This window comes from Pinus tabuliformis, chromosome 3_1 (genome assembly GCF_031772625.1).
Source record: "Pinus tabuliformis cultivar Carrire ecotype Pingquan chromosome 3_1, CPIR1, whole genome shotgun sequence".
Classification (NCBI taxonomy): Eukaryota; Viridiplantae; Streptophyta; class Pinopsida; order Pinales; family Pinaceae; genus Pinus; species Pinus tabuliformis.
The window spans coordinates 788400016-788419747 of record NC_142301.1 but is presented as its reverse complement, the minus strand read 5'-3'; positions in this window follow the sequence as shown (position 1 = coordinate 788419747).

Here is a 19732-nt window from a genome sequence, read left to right as displayed (position 1 = left end):
GGCAAGTTTGCACACAAATCAGACCATAAACTGAGATGAATTCACGACAGAGGATCACATCAGTTGGGTATTAAATGCCATCATCACCTCAGGGGTCAGGCACAAACCTCTTAGATTTCTTCCACGTCTCCTCTCGCCATACTTCTAGATACTCGCACACCCTACAATAATTGCCCTCGAGTGTGTTGTAATTGTAGCTTGAACTTTGATGAGGGGGCATTTGTCCTTTTTCTATCCACGAGGTGGCCTCCTACGCTTAAGGGGGCTCCTTGTATAGTTCCATTGATTCATTATGTTTAGCCCTCCTAGAATATAATTTGGGTCATTCATTAAGGTATGGGGGTATATGCTAGTTCCCTAATAAGCCTTTGGGGAGAGTAGCTCCTTTGTTGCCCTGGTTATCATCTTTGACATTGTTGCTACACCAAACATGAAAGAATTGTCTCCTAGGTATAAACTAAAGTAAATGATAAATCTTCTTAAAAATTTGTGAAAGTCATCTTTGACATTGTTGCTACACCAAACATGGAAGAATTGTCTCCTAGGTATAGACTAAAGTAAATGATAAATCCTCTTAAAAATCTGTGAAAGTTTCATGTCCGGGAGAAAGGAGTTATTGATTAAATGAGATACTATAATTTGAGAGTCCCTAATTATAATCACATCCTAAGATCCCAATTTCGTTAGTTCAAATACTCCTTAAAGAAGGGTGTAAACATCAATCATATTGTTGGTAGAATTTCTCATGAGTTTCCCAACCCCAAGCATAATTATATTCCAAATGGTTAAAAGGTGCATGATAATCCCGACTCCTACCACCTCTACAATCCCATATTACTAAGAAATATGATTATATGTTTATTTTGCATAAACTTAGCCCATAAAAGCTTTGAGCAAAGAGTTTATATCATTTCAAATTATAATGAAAAATATAGTAGATAATAAAATTATTTTGAAAATATAAAATCTATGCTATCGCATTTGTATATTTATTTTATCTATGTTAAAGATTATTTTTAAGTTGAAAATTATTTATTTAAATGTTAGGATTATTTATTTAAATTTTATATTAAATTAAATATAAATACAATAAAATCATATCAATATTACTATATTTAATATAATATTTATAAATTTATTAATATATTAAAATATAAATTTTAATATATTCATAAAATTAAAATTATTTATTTAAATTAAATATTATATATATATATATATATATATATATATATATATTTATATTTATTTAAATTAAATTATATATATATATATGATAAAGGTTATATAATAAAATTAATTGATTTTGAATGAGAGTAAAGGTATTATCTTTATTAATATAATATGAATTGATTTGATTTATTGCGGGAGGATTATTATGTTTTTATATTTAGTAATTTTTTTTTTGGGGGCATGTTTAGATGTATATGTGATTTTATGTGTGAAGGATAATATAATTAATAACATTTTAATATATTTATTTGGTTGTAATGATTTTATGTGTGAATAATAATATAATTAATAATATCTTAATAGGTTTATTTTTGTTGTATTTTAAAATAATTATTAAGTTTTTTAAAAATAAAATTAATTTTGATAATATATAAATTTTAATATATTATAATTTTTAGTATTTATAGTATTGGTGTTATTAGTTGATTATTTGTATGATTGTTATGTTTATTTTGAGTTTTCGTTAGAAAGTGATTATATTTATTTACTCAATATTTTATTTATTGATGTATTCTTAATGTTATACTAATAATAATAATATATACCAATGATTTAGTGGTTGGGTGATTATGCTTATATGATTAACTTTCCTCTCCTTCTATGGCCTATGTGCATGTCGACACAATGGGAAACACCTAATGTTGTCTAAAACTCTAAAATCTCCTCCTCTTCTATCTCATATTGATTGCGGGGAACACATCAAGTCATCTAAAATCATAAAATTTACTCCTCTTCTATCCCACGATGTTTGGGAGGACAAGTTAGGGATAATTTATATTTTCCAATATATCATGGCCCTTATGTTAACAAAGGTGTCCAAAAAGGTAGTCCCCACCTAGTAGTATTAAAAAAAATGGTTGTTAGAGAATTATGCTTTCTTTCTCTCTCCATTTGTAAGTCAAATGTGATATACCATACATTTTTATTCAAATAGTAGCACCCATATCGCCAACATTCTCTTTCATGGTGTGGTGTTGTGTCATGTGTAATGTACCATACATTTTTATTCCAAGAATAACATCAATATCACAAACATTCAACTATAGTGTGGTGTTGTGTCATGTGTAATGTACCATACATTTTTATTCCAAGAATAACATCAATATCACAAGCATTCAACTATATCTTCATAAGCTCTCTTTCATGGTGTGGTGTTGTTGAAGTTGTCAAAATACTAATCTCACAAAATCCAAGTCGATTTAGAAGATAATGCTAATAACTCACACACTCTAAATGTTGAAAGCTAATGCCAATAACTCCCACAGTAGGCTTGTCACTTACATACATGCACAAGCCTAGTAGACCTTAAACAATCCATGCCCTGACTCTTGGAAGTTGTTTTAACCTATTTTGAGGCTAAGCTAATGCTTTTAACTCACACACTCTAAATGTCAGAAGTTAATGCCAATGACTCTCACAATAGGCTTGTCACTTACAAGTATGCACAAACCTAGTTGACCTTAAACAATCCATGCCCTCACTCTTAGAAGTTGTTTTAACCTAGTTTGAGGCATCATGCATGCATGGTTGACCTTCTTGACCGTTCTGGGCATCTAGACGAGATTTATAATTTTATTAATAAAATTCCATGGGATCCTCATTCAGGTGTGTGGGAGTCTCTGGTTGGTGCAAGAAGAATTCACTATAACATTGAGCTAGGAGAATGTATGGTAGAACTATTTTTTGAAGTACATCCTGCAAATTTCAAATACTATGCATTGCTGTCAAATATCCATTAGGGGAATTTTGAGGTCTAAAATGGACCTCCTAAGAAAAATGTACAACCAAAATAAACTGTATAAGAACCAATAGGATTCAAGATGATGATGTCAACCATGGGGGAAGATTCACCATTTTTGGAGTAAAAAAGTAAAAAGATTAAAAATAATAAAATAATAAAACCACTTTTTCAACTTGTATTTTCAACTTATCTCCCTAAGGTTCTACTCAAATTTCGAGCAGGAGTACTCGTTGGATGCAAAATTTAATTCCTCATCCAAGGAGTACCCATGTTACATACTTTTGATGGACCCTACTACACGAAAAATGAGAAATACATGAAAAATATGATTACAATTACGTTTTTTTCATGTATTTCTCATTTTTCGTGTAGCAAAGTCCATCGAAAGTATGCAACATGGGTACTCGTTGGATGAGGAATCAATTTTTGCATCCAACGAGTGTTTCCTCTTGAAATTTGAGTAAACCCATAAGGAGATAAGTTCAAAATGCGAGTTGAAAAAAGTAGTTTTTCTTTTTTCCCTCTAAAATTTGATGATGTCATCTAATCTTATTTTATTATTTCCATTATTATTTTATAATTTCCATAGGAGGCCCATTTTAGACCTCGAAAGTCCCCTAATGGATGTTGCAAACTCCAAGTGTGATGAAGAAGAAAATATAAGAACCAATGTTGCAGGAATTGTCCCCCACCTTACTCTTAGCCCTAGAACCACACTATGAGCGAGAGCATGCTTCCAAAATATATGAACACACTGCAAACCTTTTAGGCATGATCCCTACCAATTTGGGACTATGACGCTCCCAAGGACATTCCCAGAGCCATGGAGTGCACTCCCAAGGGGTTCCTTGGACACTCAGTGGATGCTCCCTGATCGTTAAGTTAAAATCTTAAAGTAAAGGTTTAAATTTCCTTTATCTTTCCTTTGCTATCAATTGTATCTATATATTTGAAAGTGGTTCCAACCTCATCAGACTTCACAGTGGAGAACTGGACCATAGATATTTATGAAGAACTAGACCATAGATATTTATGAAGGGGATTATATTTCCTGTCTCCTTTTCCTCCAAAAGAACCATTATCCAGGATTTTGTCTTGATTTCCTCTATCAGGGAAAATTTTTTGTTCAACCAGAATATACCAATCCCTCTTGAAGCTCCCCAAGAAGGATGAGATGACCCCGAGCTATCTCTCCAAAAAAATTTCTGAGGCATTCAAGACCGTGTTGAAGTCTCCTCCCACCACACTATTAATATGAAAGTTTCTTTCCTTTAGGATCTCTAGAGAGGCCCAAAAGTCTGCCTTGTCGCAGTGGAGAACTGGACCATAGATATTTATGAAGGGGATTCTATTTCATGTCTCATTTTCCTCCAAAAGAACCATTATCCAGGATTTTGTCTTGATTTCCTCTATCAAGGAAAATTTATTGTTTAGCCAGAATATACCAAGACCTCTTGAAGCTCCCTGAGAAGGATGAGATGACCCCGAGCTGTCTCTCCAAAAAATTTCAGCCGCTTTCAAGGTTTCAGGTTCATCTAACTTGGTCTCTTGTAGAAATGCTACCAAAGGAGAAGCGTGTTTTATTAAATCATTGACTGCTAGGATTTTTGCGGGGTTTCGTAGTCCCCTTATGTTCCACGATATAACTCTCATAGATTAACGGTGGGAGAAGAGAGACCACCATCCTTGCCTTCCTTATTTGATTTTTTTCCCTTTAAGCAAGTCTAAAATAACATATTGATTCCCAACTTCTTATTTATTTTTGCTTCCCTTTCTCTCTAGGTCCTTTTGTTTGGCCTTCCCGCTTTCTTGTTGGAGTTTTTTTCCTGGTTACTACTCTCACCATCCTAGGAGAGAGTTTGTGACAAATTTTGAGTTACCACCTAGTCCCGAACTTTATGTAGACTAATTGGAGGAGCTTCGGGGACGGGAACAGACTTTGGAGCTTCATTGACAACCTCTTTCAGACTATTCTCCGCAACTTCTCCTTCTTCTATTTCCTGAAGCTCCTCCACAATAATATGGGGAGACGCATCCAAATCCGTCTCCCCATCACTAAGAAATTTGAAAGAATTTGAAGAGGAGGGAGCCACATTGGAGGAGGGTCGAGCTTTGGACAGAGCCCCCTTGCCTTTAGAGACTTTCTTGGGCTGTTGCCACTGCTCCTCTTATGTGGCTAGAACATCCAGACTTTTCTCATTTCCATTTTTAGGACAATATCTAGAAAAGTGATCATATTCGTGGCAGTGCTTACATTTGAATGGTATTTGTTCATAATCTAAAACTTGTTTGTGCTTCCACTCACCCAAGTTTAGATTGATTTCAGCTGGAATTTCTTTTTCCAAGTCCACTTCCACACAGATTTTAGTATAGGAAAACTGAGAGCCTTTTGGCTCAGCCTTGTCCAGGAATTTCCCAACACCATTGTCGATGGCCCGAAGACAATCATCACTCTAACAATAAATGGGGAGACGAGGGAGCTTGACCCATGCAGGAATGGCATTAGGAATGTCCTCGTCTAGATTAAAATCCAGAGTCTATTTGTTAAGGTACATTCCTCTAGAGCCAAAGAAGTATGGTCCATTGCGAAAGATAACCTCCTTATCCGCTTGGATGTTGAATAAAAGAATAAAGAAACCATTTCCAACAGCTAAAAGAGAGATTTCGCTAGACATCATAGGAGTCAAAGTTTTCTTGATCCAAGTCTCCATTGATTTAGGAGAAGGCCACATGCTCGTTAATTTCCTTATGAGAGCTCTTTCAGAATAAACCAGGGAGGTTTTCTTGGTGCCATCCAGAAGAGAGACTTCCATGACCTCAATGTTATTCTTCAAAAACTTGGAAGGGGTGGATGCAGTAGGGTGGGGGCGCTTCGGGAGGGAGGCAATGATGGATTGGAGGGCAGCAACAACTTCTAGAGGGGGAGGGGGGGAGACCCCCTCCGTAGACGCCATTGGGGGGCAACAAGGATAAGGCGAAGCGTGCCAAAAAATCCAGTTTTCCTAGGAAAACCATGGATAAAGATCCATTCCCCTAGGTACATCAATGGTTCAGTGATGGGTACATTTTTACTAGTCATGACAAATGAGTTTAACAATCAATGCCACCAACATCGAGGCACATAGAGGACTTGGTGCTCTTGATTAAATGCTAGTTCCATACCTTCATACATGATAGAATTCAATGGAAATGTTTCAATTTCCCCCAAACCTGAAATCCTAAAATCGATTAAGTCTATTGAATTTTGAGTGGGATTTAAAATTCTATTTCTTGTATATGAAATCCAATGAAATTAGAACCATTCTCAAACATTATAATGATAATGTTAAAAAATTAAGTAAAAGTGACATTTAGTTTAAGAATTTAATATTACCATTAATTACATAGCATTAGTAGGGCCTAAGGTTGAATATCAAGCTTCCTCACTCATAAATTATTGTTTTTAGGCATCTCGTTGGTGTCTGGGATCCCATCTCCAATTTCCGGTGGTCTCCTGACATCTCAATCCTAGGTTGAGCTACGAGTTTATGGTATATCTTTCTTGTGGGATGTTGGATATACTCTTGGTGTTATAGTGGTAGCTACAAGGTTCAATCTTGGGTCTTTTCGAGATTACTCCATCGACTTACTGATTCATCACGGTTAAAAAAAAATAAGGAGGACAACCAAGGGAAACACATCCTCCCACATTGGATAAACACATCCTTTGCATTGGAAAAATGTTTCCATTTGTGTTTCCTCAAAAGAGAGACATGGGGAAACATTTCCCAAGGATTCCCTGTCCTCAAAGAGTGAAAAATGTGAATCACACCCCTCACCCCTAAGGGCACATCCATATGGAACATTGGTTGTTTTTGTACCATCAAATACGTCTTTTGGCCTATTCTAACTTATAGAAGAAATAATCTTTTTTTATTGGAATCTGAAAATATAATTTCAAGCAAGATTGTGATTTTTGTTGTTTAAAATACATTTTTGAATGTATAAATGGATTTAGTGCCCTGAAAAACCTCGAGGCATTCGAATTCTATAGATTAAACAACTTAAGCTGAAGTTTTTAAAATATCTATCAGACTTTAGTTAAAAGTAAATTTTGATTCAACGTTAAAAGCTTTGTAGGAAACGTCTTTCACAATAAAAAAATCAACGTAGTCTAACAAGACATAAATTTCGCCAAAAAACTATGAAATTCCAGCGAGATTTTGATAAATTCAAGTGTAAATTTTTGGAAATCCGGGTTACAACTGTCAAGCTTCAATATTTTGGGTGCCTCAAGATTTTTGATGGTGTTGAACCCATTTCTACCATAAAAAACAAGATTCAAACACTCCTATCATATGTTTTTGGTAAAAAATTTAGTCATCCCAACAAAATTGCCTTAGTAGAGCCAAAAAAAAACTATCTTCAAACATTCAATTAAAGTGTCATAGATGGCATAGTTGATTACTTCCACACATTACATTCCTGCACGTCTCCTCCGTTGTGAAGTTGTGATCGTCGCCGACTTCGATGAAGTACTACCTTTTCATCCGCAACATTTATGGGGGTGACGGGACCACATTGAAATTCACTGGCATTCACGATAAAGGAAAGGAGTCGTCTATGGAGGCAGAGGAATTGTCCGGACAACCAAAAGTGGCGGGAATCCTTGCAAAACATTTCAAAAAATCTTGTAGAAGCAGTGCTTGAATCATGTTTTTGATGGTGGAAATAAATTAACACCATCAAAAACGTCTAAAGCACATAAAATTTTGAAGTTTAACAACTATAACTTAAATTTACAAAATTCCTTGCCAGATTTTCTCAAAATATGACAGGAATTTCCATAACTTTTAGAGAAAAAAACCGTTTCTTTAAACTACTACTAATATATAGTCTAATAATACGAGTCACATTGAAGGTTTCTGGAAGTGTGAGAAAATCTTCTTATTATCCCAGATTTGAAGTTTGTAATCCTCCCCCACTTAAAAAAGCGTAACTTAAATATGCTCATCTGATTTTTTTAATATTTTTATTTAAAATTTATATTGGTTGGATTCTTAAATATTAAATTTTTTTAATTTAAATAATATTTGTTGTGAAGCTATAAGTCCTTCCTTTTCCTTCACAAATTTAATGGTTTGTTTTGCAATAATAGTAGTGATAATGGAGCCACATTGAAGTTAGTCTAACGATGCACTTATTGTGACCGAAATTTCTCGCCCCAAAATAATAAAATATCGCCTCGTTAGACTATTCCCTAATCAACAACTCAGCATTTGTTTATTAGTGAGAGCGCGGTAGCGGGGTCACATTGAAGGTTTGGGGGAGGGGAGGAAATTTTCTATTACTCTTTAAGGAAATTGTACTCCTCTCCGACCATTTATAAAAGCGTATTTAAAAATGTTCATTTGATTTTTTTACATTATTTTTAATTAAAATTTATAATAATGCTTCGAATTTTAAACATTAATTTTTAATATATTTATTTTATGAAATATTGTGAGTTTTGATATGAATGGCATGTTTAATTTGTGACTTGAGTAATAGATATTTAAACGCATTTAAGTAGTGAAAATCGTTTTAGAATCGCCCCACAATCTAGGTTATTCTAGCCCTTGGCATGGTTGGATTTTTGCCCGTGGGGTTTAGAACCTTGGTGACCTTTTCATCACAAAGTGCCTTAACGCAACACCATTCACCATCTATTCTATGCCCACTAGTCAAATATTAATTTTAAATATAAAGTTGTTGAATTTATTTTTATATTTAAAAATATAATTTTTTAAAACATATCATTTAATAAATAAATATTTATTTTTTGTTAAGTACCCTGAGAGTAGTCAAAATCACCGGACAAAGCCTAGGCCATTCTAGCCCTTAGCATGGTTGGATTTTTGCCCATGGGGTTTCAAATCCTGGTGACCTTTTCACCACAAAGTGCATTAACACAACACCCTTCATTGTCTATTCTATGTCGGGTGGTCAAATATTAATTTTTAAAAATATATATAATTAAATTAAGTTTGGGTAATAACTTCTATCAAGTTATTGGTTCAAATCTTATGAGGAGGGAGTTGAGGGTGGCCGCTTCTTGTGAAGGATAAAAAATGTTTTACTGGGCATCTAAGTTCTCATACAATCTTGACACATATTGTAGATGGGCAGATCATTCTCTCATCTAATATTCTAATATTGGGGTTAGTCCTTTGATCTGGCACTCTACCTAGTGTCAATATTGCTCACAAAAAAATAAAAATCAAGGCTTGAAAAAGAAATAAAGAAAAACTTTGAGTAATAACCACTAAACAACCCAAATATTATTTAATATTTCAATTCTTTTTGAATAAAAACTTTATCCTAACAATGGAACAAAATGACTTAAAATTGTTTCTACTTCGTTAAGAACTTATCTTCATTAGACATCATGTTAATGGTTGAAGACCTAAAGACATCTCTCATGAATAGAAGTTCACCCTCTTCTAGACCACTAATGAGGTGGTTTTCCTTGAATAATAATGAAGAGTCAACCTAAAGTTTTGGATAGCAACTAGTGATTGTTGTCCCCACTACTAGTTTGATCACTATATTATGATAGGTTTTCCTATTATTTAAAAAAAAACATATCCCATTTTTTTTTATTAAAAATATTTATAAGAAGCAACGGTATTTTAGAGAACTTTGCACATTTGTGATGCTTGGTACATAACCTATTTATTAATTCTAAGTCACTGTTCAAAGACTTCTTGGTGGAAATATTAGAACTTTGCACATTTGTGAGGCTTTGTACATAACCTATTTATTAATTCTAAGTCATTTTTCAAAGACTTCTTGATGGAAATATTATTGTACGTGCATCTTTACCTAGTCCATATTTTCCTGAATCTTGTAGTCCATAGTGCACGTGGTCCATGATATTTTTCCTTGGGTGGGAATATTCTCCTTGTAGACAAGTGTCAACTTGTCCTTGTGCACTTTAATTACTTAGAAATTTCTCACACTTAATCAAAATTAGAGCACAAGAAGAGCTTTGAGAAGAAGCCCATATCTTTGTTTGCATGTGACAAAAGGACTATAACAGTCATAGAGAATAGGGAATGTACAAGCCCTCGTTAGTGATCCTCATACCATTCAATTATTTTGAATGGAAACAAAAAATCTCGTTCTACTCAGAAGCAAAGGACTCTATAGATTACTATGGGAACTGAATTAGATCCTAATTCCATAGTTAACTATTTTAATAACATAGATGAAGCATTCAAGTTGTTACACTTTTCAATATGTTTGGATATATTCTTCCACGCCAAATGAAGTCTCGACCACATTAAAGGGTATGTTGAGGAAACATGATGAACTACAAGGATACCAGTTGGAGAATGAGCTCAACTCATTGAGCCCAAGTAGTTTTGATACCTTGCAATACTTCTTCACAAAGTTCAAATCTTTGCTTCTACAAATCAAGGTATGTGGAATAGACAAGAAAGAGAAGCATGTAATCATCTATATTCTCTCAAAGTTGCTACTAAGTACTGGGTGTTTGTTTCTTCCTTTCACACTTCAAAGCTAACAATGAGAGCAGCTTGGAAAAATCCTAATATGGATGCATTCATTGGATCACTCTTGTAGAAACAAGATGAGCTCATAAAAGTTGGTGCTTTGAATAATTGCAAGGCCCATGTGCTTACAACGCATGAAAACATTAATAAAAATGATAAATACAAGTAGAATGCACATCATCGAGGAACAAATGTCATATTTCATATATTTTCATAGTTGTTTTGTACATGGGTACTTAATATGGCTACATATTGTTAGGACCCATTTATTGCACACACCTTAGTTTGCTTCAAGTAGAGTATTAGTGTACATGCATATTTACCTAGTTCATAATGCACTTGGTCCTAGATACTCTTTCTCCAATGATAATATTCTCCTTCAACACAAGTGCTCCTTGTGCTATGCATTAGTCGCTCCTTCAACACAAGTGCTCCTTGCGCTATGCATTAGTTGCACTTTAATTACTCAAGTGCATTAGTTGCACTTTAATTACTCAAGTAAAATCAAGTTTTGCATGCACCACTAACTGATCACTTAGTTTATGTGCATGACTTTTTTTTACTGAAATTTATTAGCCATGCATAAATTTTTCAATTATACATGGCTAATTAATTGAGAATAAACTCCCTTACATAATCACTTAATTGAAACTAAGAAATTGTTTATTAATAATTACCAATATGTATTTTTTAAGAATCACAACCTAATGTAAATTAACTCTCTCATTAAAAATATATATCATTTAAGCCCACGGGGCTTTGGATTGACGGTGAATGGGTGCGCTGTTAAGGCACTCCTTGCGATAGGTCACCGGTTCAAATTCCCCGTGGGTACTTAGATTAGTCTTAACTAGCAAAATATATATATATATATATATCATTTATATATAGTTTATTCATTACTTTAAACAATTCAATTTTATTCCTAGGCTCCTCAAACTTCTTTATTTTCATTTTTTAAAACTTAAATTTTTAAAAGAAATATATACGCCTCAATAATAACCAAAACAAACGAAGTATGATCTCCTAACCCTCTTTGTTTTCACACTCACAATGGTTAAAAGTGATAAAAGATACACCTCAACAATAACCAAAACATAATTTTTTTTATGTTAAGACTTATTTATTTTATTTATATATGAATGATTGAAAGTTTGATTTCAGTTTGATTGCTAAATTTGCAACTTGAGCTAGGGTTGGAGTTGGCGCTAGGGTTTTGACTCAAGGTACCATGGCAGGACACGCAAAGGGGAGTGCTGCTCCCTCCTACAGTGAGGTAGTTACAGAAGGAAGCAAGGAAGCGGGAAAGAAGCATTTCAAAAAAACTCTGGAGAAAGTATCAGAGGCAAGAAGCAAGGGAACATCTGGAAGAAACGGACTTCAGGATTGGGAAGGGGATCAACAAGAAACAAGTAAAGAAAAGGAGAATGGAGGCAGCAATGGGAAACTGACTTCCATAAGGACAATTGGGGTCTGTAAACCCAAGTCGAGCATTATTCCCCGGGTCATATTGAGCGATCTGGCAATATAAGCGCATAGGGATCATATGACAGAACATGCGATCATATGCAAGTTCATGGGGTTATGGCCGACGAAGAGGGCGTTACACGTCTGGATAAGGAGCCATTGGAAGCCAAAGGGGGAAATACATCTACATCTGGGTTCTAAGGGCTTCTTCACAGTGGTGTTCACAAGCCTAGAGGACAAGGATAGAGTGTTCGAAGGGGGGCCATATTTCTATGTTACGACAGGACTCTACATGCGGCCATGGATGATGAAATTTGTCCCGAAACGTGAAACATTCACATCAATTCCAGTTTGGATCAGACTTTACTCCCTTCCTGTGGATTATTGGCTACCAGAATCTTTGAAAACAATAGGTAAGAAGCTGGGGTATTTTCTAAAGATCTCGAAGGCAACACTGAAAGGAAAATATACCTCCTTCGCCCGAATATGTGTGGAAATGGACTTATCTGGAGCCCTTCTGGAAGCAATAATTTTAGAAGTGTATGATGAAGAATGGGTGCAGACTGTCGACTATGAGCACATCCCATTTAGGAGCCGCAAATTCCATGAACATGGGCATCTATTTAGAGATCGCCCAACAATCAATATGGAAGGTAGTGGGAAAACTATTGTGGATAGAGATAACAAGGGTTTCACCAAGGTTGGGGGCAAAGGGAAAGGTGGTAAATGTACACACAAGAAGATAAATGAGGACAGACATACAAGACACAACAGTTTCAAGATCCTAGAGGAAGAAGAGGGGAACAAGGATACATTCCAGGACATGGAAAATATAGCCAAGGAGCAGGATGAGGAAGCTGAAATGGAGGATATCACAGTAAGAAACCAGCAAAAGGATGATCTACCAAGCTGCATGGAGATCAGTAGGGACCATGAGATGACACCAAGTGAAGCGGGAACGGAGGACCATGAACTACAGGAGATACTAGATAGGGAAAATCTAGATCTAGAGAAATTTCTGGAACAAGGAAAGAACATAGGAGTGGACTCCCTGCCGAAAGAGGATTATGACAAAGTACAACAACTCTTTCTATGGAGCTCACAATCGAAGGGAGCTAGAGTCAAAAGAAATCGTGAAATCCAGGAACCAAGTGCGGTCAAAATGATGGAGAACTCACAGGCACAATCTCCAAAGAGCTTAGGCAGGAAAAGAGGAAGAAAAAGATAGAATGAGCTGCTGAACGCATGTGGGAAACTATTGATTAACTCAGGTAAGATGAAAGATCTCACCTGTTATTCCTTTACAAACCTTTCTTAATGAAGCTCACAACTTGTCCAATATTAGAGGCATAGGAAATAGAAGGAAACAAAGAAATCTCAATAATAGAATGAAAGAAGAAAAACCAGATATGGTTTTTATTCAGGAGACAAAATGTTCGATGGATAAAATAAGAGAAATTCATAATAAGTGGTTAATCAAGTATGAGTATCTCGAGGTTAAGGCAAATAACTCGGCGGGGGAGATACTCACACTGTGGGATCCACAGAAATTTGGAATCCTGGATGCTGAAGCATCTATGAACTATCTTTCCTTGGTATGTCAACCTATAGGTGATAAGGAGATATACATGATCACAAATGTTTATGGACCTCAAAAGCAAGCAGACAAACTCAAGCTTCTCACCTCACTGGAGGATCTAAGAGCAAGACATCCCAATATGCCTTGGATCGTTGCAGGAGATTTCAACATGATAAGATCTCTTTCAAAGAAAAAAGGAGGTACTAGACAGCTAGGTAGAGACTCCATGGCCTTGCAGAACTTCATTATGAACATGGGACTAGTGGACACTGAAACAATAAATGAAACCTTCAGATGGAACAACAAGAGGGGAGGGGCCTCTCAAGTTGCATCCAAACTTGATAGATTTATTATTTCAGAAGACCTCCTTCTCACAAGCCCTGCCATGACAACTTCCATTCTACCCTTTGGAGGATAGGATCACTAGCCGCTTCAGCTGGAAGCCACCTTTATGGGCACACTGAGAAGCAAACCTTTCAGGTTTGAAAATGCCTGGCTCTCACACCCTGAATTCACTAGTAACATTGATAAATGGTGGAGAGAGGAGTTGAACATTCAAGGCACTAAAATGTTCATGCTCCAACATAAACTTAAACATATCAAATCCAAACTTAAAGCTTGTAAAAAAAAGGAATTTGGTGATCTCTTCAAAGCCAAAAGAGAAACTAAGCAGAAGCTCCAGGAAATCAATCAAATCAACATCATAGATGGCTTCACCGAAGAGTGGCAAAAACTAACTAACTCTTTGCAGGAAGAATGGGAAGATTGATGCCTACAAGAGGAAATTTTCTGGAGGAAAAAATCAAGGATACAATGGATTAGAGAGGGAGAAAGAAATACAAAGTTCTTTCACAAATCCACTATGGCTCACAGGGCACACAATAGAATCACAAAGATCAAATATTCTCAAGGGATTGAGCTTGTCTCTCACAATGATATGGAATCGGTCCTTGTACAACACTTCTTCAATATTGCAAAGGAGCCATTGGAGGATAGATCCAGGTTCATTGACCATTTCACTCAGTATATCCCTCAACTGGTTACCAGAGAGGACAACCACAATCTTAACAGGCCAGTATTGGAAGAGGAGGTCAGTGAAGTAATTAATGAAATGCAGAATGGAAAAGCACTAGGCCCGGATGGATTCAATGTAGACTTCTTCAAAGCCTGCTGGGAAACAGTCAAACAGGATATCCTCGAGGTTGTGGAAGACTCAAGAAAGTCCAAAAAGGTTCTGAAGGCTCTTAATGCTTCCTTCATAGCTCTAATCCCAAAACAGGAAAATGCCATGACTCCGGATGGTTTTCGACCCATAGCCTTATGTAATGTGGTGTATAAAATTATTTCCAAAGTAATAGCCAATAGACTCAAGCCCCTTCTACCTTCTCTCATCTCGGAGGAGCAGACAGGCTATGTGGAAGGAAGACAAATCCTCAACAATATCATCCAAGCTCATGAGGTGGTACACTCTCTCAAAAGCAACAAACAAGCAGGTATGATCATTCAGTTGGACCTAGCGAAAGCCTATGACAAGCTAAGCTGGTCTTACATAAGAGCAATTCTAAAAGCTTATGGCTTTGACCAAAATTGGATAAGATGGGTTATGGCACTAGTCACCACGACCAGTTTTTCCATACTGCTTAATGGAGCTCCATCAAGAACCTTCACACCCTCCAGAGGACTCAGACAAGGAGATCCACTCTCACCGTTCCTCTTTGTCCTCATGATGGAAGGGCTGGGTAGAGCGATCAAAAGGGAAAATGCGGAAGGACGAATCCAGGGCATCAAACTCACCTCGGATGGAGCGGCAAACACTCATCAACAATTTGTGGATGATACAATGTTGCAGGGCGTACCTACAGTCAGGGAAGCTAGAGCAATCAAAAACATATTAAATGACTTTGCTATGGCAGTAGGCACAGAGGTAAGCCTTAACAAGTCCAAAGTCTTTTTCTTTAACACTAATATTGCTATTCAGAGAAACATTACTAGAATTCTTGGATTTCAAAGGGAACAACTACCTTCCAAATATCTTGGCATTCCTCTTACTGACAAACCTCTAAGCAAGAAAGTATGGGAGCCAATATTAAATAAACTTCAGGACAAGGTCAGAAAATGGACATGCAGGTCACTAAATTTGGCAGGGCGCCTTGTGCTCACACAGATGGTCCTACAGGCCATTCCCATTTTCATGTTTTCAGCTCTTCCTGCTCCTCAAGGCATTAAGCAACAGATAAGAAGTATACAAAGGGAATTTCTATGGGGCAGAGGGGGAGAGAAAAAGAAATGGGCTTTAGTAGCTTGGGATAAGCTCTGCAAGCCCAAAAGCCACAATGGCTTGGGGCTTCATGATCCTGAGACCCTCAACAGAGTTTCGGGAGCTAAGCTTTGGTGGAGATGGATCAAGGAGTTGAATGCCCCTTGGGCTAACCTTTGGAAACAAAAGTATGGCAAGCATTGGCAGGAGAAGGATCACATTAGAATGTTAGGGCAAATCAGGGGCTCATATATTTGGAACCTTGCCTGGGAAAATAAAAGTATTGTTCAGCAACACTGTTTCTGGGAAATCCGAGCAGGGGACCTTGCTTGATTTTGGGAGGACACCTGGAAATAGGAACCCAACCCTTATAGGGATGGATTAGCAGATCTAAAAAGTGACATAGATAGAAAAGGTCTGTTTTTGGTAAAAGATTTCTGGGACCAGGGAAGGAACAATGAAAAATGGAGGAATTGGAAGGTTCTAAGATACAGTGATGAGAGTCCTCTGAAGGCCAAGGCAGATGCTCCACCCAGAATTTGGAGTACAAAAGGATTCTGGTTTCCTACTCGCCTGACCAATTAAGATGGGGAAAAAATACCGAAGGTAACTTTAACTTCAAAGAGGCTAAACAAGAAGTTACAGGTTTCAACTTTGTGAATCCTGATCAAGTTTGGAAGAAACTATGTCAAAGCCTCCACTGGATGAAAATAAAGTTATTCATCTAGCTAGTGCATCAAAGGAAGATCTTAACTTGGGAGAATCTCCTAAAGAAAGGCTTCATAGGTCCTTCCAAATGTTACCTCCGTGGCTCACATGAGGAGACGATTGAACACCTTCTCAACCTCTGTCCTTTCACTTCCAAGGTGTGGGACTGGGTGGCCTCAATATTTAGACAAACTGATAGGGATAGTCTCAGCATATCTAACACATTGAAGAACTGGAGGAAGAATTTATCATGGAATGAGATTATTAATAAAGCCTGGATTCTGGTTTCAGGCTTTGTCATCTGGAATGTTTGGAAAGAGTGCAACAGTCAGATTTTCAAAAACAAAACAAGCAAACCCCAACACATAATTGACCAAATTCTAAGGCAGCTCAAAGAAACAATTAGAAGTTTGTTGAGGACTCTTACTAAGGATCCTCCTCTGCCCCAAGAGGAGTGTATTTTACTTCACTTGGGTCTCCAGTGCATCAGTTCTCTACGAATAATAAAGAAAGTGAGCTTATTAAATACAAGTGTTAACATTTGGAAGCCCCCTCCTTATGGTTTCTTAAAGGTTAATATTGATGGAGCATCTAAGGGCAACCCAGGATTAGCGGGCTTTGGGGGTGCCATAAGAGATGATAAGGGGCAAATAAAGCAAATCTTCCATGGCCACTTGGGGAAGGCCACTAATAACATGGCTGAGCTCATGGTATTAGATCAATGCTTGGAAATCCTGGTGGACTCAAATTCACACAATGTTTTTTTTTTTCTTGATAAAGACTAATTCTATTAGGTAGTAAATATAGTACAATCAGGAGAAGCAAGAGACCGACAGACCGGAAATGATGTATCCATCAACCTCGGTCCCGGTGAAAAGATTCAAACTTATGGCAACAGCAGATAACTTGAAATTACAGACATGCTAACTGATCTTTACCCTATAGGGGTAGAAACTACAACACATTGTTTTTTCCCTTTCTTTTTGTTGACTTTTGTCCAGCCATCATGGGGAGGATGAGCTAAGACAACTTGAAGACTGGAATTCTCTGTCATCGGGAATTCCTTTTCTGATTCAGATGAGGTCTCATGTCTGCGTTTCTGGGCGATTGCTATGTCCGGGGAGTGTCCCATAGTGTCCATGGGAGGATCCATCGGCTGAGGCGCCTGATCAGGTTCTGAGTCGCTTTCCCCATCCTTCGAACCTGGGGAGCTGGGGCTCCCAGTTGGCGACGGAGGGCAGGGAGCCCAACGCTTGGGTTTGGTTTTTGCGAAGAATCCTTTTTTCGATCTTGCTGTCAGCGATGGGCAGGAGTTCTGCAGGTGCCCTGTAAGGTGACAATGGCGGCACCGAAAGGCAGTGTTTTCATAGTCTAGAAGCTGAGTCCAAACAGAGTCCTTGATCTTGAGATTGATTTGCTCTGGCAATCCCTTGCTTAAATCTAGCTCCACACAAATTCTGGCATATGTGTAGAGACCTTGCCGTTCCCTCTCGTAATCCCCCATTAAGAAGCACCCCAAAGCGTTGCCTATTTGCCTGTATACCTCTGTGCGCCACAGGTGAATTGGGAGATTTGGAAGTCTGATCCAGACAGGGGCTTTAGTGATAACTGCTGAAGCTGGATCAAAGTCTGGGAACCATGGAGTTAAGAAGAGGCCTGCCGAACCCATGAACCAAGGGCCTTCTTCTAAGGCCTCTTGGTAGTTCTCGAGATTGTCGAACAGCACTATAAAATACCCCTTTGCACAGAAGTAAATCTTGCAGCGGTGAGTCCAGTTGTCCTTGATCCAGTCATAAAGATCCTTTGAGCGTGGCCAGAGCCCATTGAATCTGCAGATGATGGCCCTTTCAGCGAATTGCTGGGTGTCATCTGCTAGGTCAGGGTAAGAGATCTCAACAGAGGGGACCTCTTCCGATTTGTCAACCAGAAAAGGCTTGGGAGGAGCCTGAACTAGCGGATCTGTCTTTCCAGGCTTATTAGCATGGACTGCATCTTTATATGAAAATGCCTTAGCTGAAGATGACTCTCCAGCAGCTCCTCCCCTCAAGCGAAGGGTTAAAATAATGGATGCATCTTTCTTAATGCCATAAAAAGAAATAGGATAGGGATCCTCAAGTTGTTTACCTTCATGGAGAAGCCTTTGAGCTGCAGAGGGGATTCCCAGTTTGATGCTCAGTGTATGCTTGAGATTCTGCACTAGATCCTTCTAGCTAACCCATTGTAGCATTGTTTTGCCTGTAATGAGCTTGATTTGTATCTGGAATGAGGCAGAAAAGTCCGTATGCCTCTTTCCACTGCAGATCTGTGTAGAGAGGCCACATGCGTGATGGTTCGTTTCCTGGATTTGCCTCATGAGCGGAAGAGGCTTACAGCCAATCAATGCAGTCCTTTCCTTCCCAATAGCCAAGATCAGAGGAGAGGCTGCGCGGGGTACTGCTTGAATGCCCTTGGCTGCTGCGCCGGCAGTCTGAGGTTGGCTCCATAAGCTCGTTGTGAAAGCCGGGAGCTGAGGCCGTGCTACCCCAGAGCTCTCTGCAGAGAGATCCGCGCGAATATTAGAGTTTGCGGCACCAACGTTCATGATATGAGCCTTTTGCTTGTCTTCAGAGAGGGAAAAATCCCTTGACCTGTGCTTGAGTTTCTCGAGCCCATCCGCAACAGGGTCGATCCAAGAACCGATGGCGGCCGAGGGCATGGCGGCGGCAGAGCTAGGGTTCTTCATTCTCCAAAAAAACTAAACCGTTTTCGTTCCCGAGAAAGTAACAATCTTACAAAAGAAAAAGAAAACCCTCTTCCCTCTTATCTATTACACCTATAGGAAATCCAAATTCACACAATGTTATAATTGAAGCAGATTCAGAATTGATTATTAGAGTGGCCAGGAAAATATGCAATGGAACCTCTCCAGATAAGGTGTCGAAGCATTGGAAGCTTTTGCAGGTTTTTCATTGTATCTACTCCCACATGCAAATCCTTAAAACTTTCAGATTTGTTCATGTGAAAGGGAAAGCTAACATGTTAGCGGATTGGTTGGCGAACGAGTGAGTCACCAATAGGGACAGGGACTCTAGGTATGCTTGGGATTCGTTACCTACAGGCAAATTGTGGGAGGACTGTCTCTATCACGCGGCCCAAGATATGGAACTATGGACTAACTAGGGATTCAGGAGATAGGCGGGAGGATGGAGAACCCTAAGCCATTTGACCTTTTT